This window comes from Olea europaea, unplaced genomic scaffold (genome assembly GCF_002742605.1).
Source record: "Olea europaea var. sylvestris unplaced genomic scaffold, O_europaea_v1 scaffold2715, whole genome shotgun sequence".
NCBI lineage: Eukaryota > Viridiplantae > Streptophyta > Magnoliopsida > Lamiales > Oleaceae > Olea > Olea europaea.
The window spans coordinates 61,476-63,173 of NW_019245560.1; the positions used below are offsets into that span (position 1 = coordinate 61,476).

Below are 1,698 nucleotides of genomic sequence, written 5' to 3' on the forward strand. Positions count from 1 at the left end.
AAGATGAATCTCTTTTGGAGACATGTGGTTTCATTTTGATTCGAAGCATTATGAGGACCGATATAAGTTAGCATAATTTTTTTTATCACATTTGGTGCTAAGTTCATACCACATACTACCACATTGGTTGGAGGATGAAGATCCATGTCGATGAGGATGTTGACCTGTGGAATGGTCTTACATCGCTTCATTGGTATAATGATTTCCATGTTCGGTATTAATATTCTTGTTGGACCGGATCATGTAACGTAAGGTGTCATCATTGGAGCTATATTTTTGTGACCACCTATGTAGTCTAACCCGGGTATTAAAACTTTGTTATGACAATCAAATTTGTCCAAGTGAGAGAATGTTGGAATAATTAATAATTTCATATGTGGGCTTCACATTCGATTGCAAATTTTATGGGTTAGATGTATGGCTCATAATGATATTTGTGTTTGGGTCAAATTTATTAAGTGATCAATTGGGTCTTTTACACCTTACGGGTTGTAATTAATTTGATGTGATAATTTAAAGTATGTGAGTCGGAAATGAACCCTAATTAGAATTCTAGTCGTAATGAGACGACTCAATTATTTTCTATATAAAGGCTAGGTCCCCTATTCTCTCCATAAGTTTTTTATTGGCTTGCCCCATTGATAGCTAATACTTTTGTGAGAAGCAAGGAGGAGAAGATCTTGACTGCTATTACAACTATCATTCATATCAACAATGGCTTCCGCAGGTATGAATTCGTTTCTATTAATTTATTGGATTGTGATTATCGATTCTTAACATGATTAAAACTAAATATTAACTAGACAGCTAAGAAGAAACGGGTACAATGATATACATTAGACACACAGTAAGGATTCTATTTTTTGGGACTTTTTATGGCTTTGTCATCTTTTATGAGCCATAGTTCATGAAAGTGAGGCCCAACGCCTGACCTAACTATTTTATGTGTCAATCGGAGACCTCTATAAAGGATTGTATTAAGATTTTTAAGGGGGATCATCACATTCCTATAGTATTCTGTCTTGGATATAGATAAGAACTGATCTTTGTGTCCACCGGTTGAATACTGCATTCATCACTATTTTTGCTTGTGGCATAGTCTTCATTCTATATGAGCCACACAACCTTTACTATTATGCCTCTTTTGTGTTAATTTTGTTATTTTCCTCTTTAATTGTCATATATTTTGCTTCGTAATTAGATTGCACTATGTTGAACGTGATAGTTATTTTCCATAGGCATTGAGCATGTTTACTTTTTACGTTTATGTTTATTAGGAGTATTTTTCCTATGTAATCGAAAACGAGGCCATCCGGGGCCATTGTTAGCAGATGATGATTTGATCGTGCTTTCATTTCCCTCCGATTCATCTGTGTTCTCTAACCCAGGGATGGTGGTACTTGGCAAAGGGCTTTTATTTCCAGAAGATCGGAGACGCTAAGAGCAACTTGTTTCAATAAAGGCAGCTGAGAACACGATGGTTAGATTTTTCAGGTATAGTATTTTTTGTTTACTTTATTATGGATAACTCAATTGGTTGACGCGAACTTACTCTACTGATTCTAGCGATTGCAAGGCCCTGTCTTTCACAAGAACGAAGCTCTTAGACAGGCTAGAAAGGTGCGCTAATTGCTGGATGCAAATACTTCATTACGTGGAGAAGTTGAAAGTTTGAGGATGGGGAAGAAAAATGTTAAC

The 1,698-nt window shown here is 35.9% G+C and overlaps 1 long non-coding RNA gene across 1 annotated transcript; it reads left to right on the plus strand.

Annotated features, from left to right (window-relative positions):
- The first annotated feature begins 606 nt into the window (after positions 1-606).
- On the plus strand, positions 607-1,692 carry LOC111383556. The gene is made up of 3 exons (XR_002700761.1): positions 607-727; positions 1,389-1,494; positions 1,567-1,692. It is a non-coding gene; the product is annotated as an uncharacterized LOC111383556 (long non-coding RNA).
- The last annotated feature ends 6 nt before the right edge of the window (positions 1,693-1,698 follow it).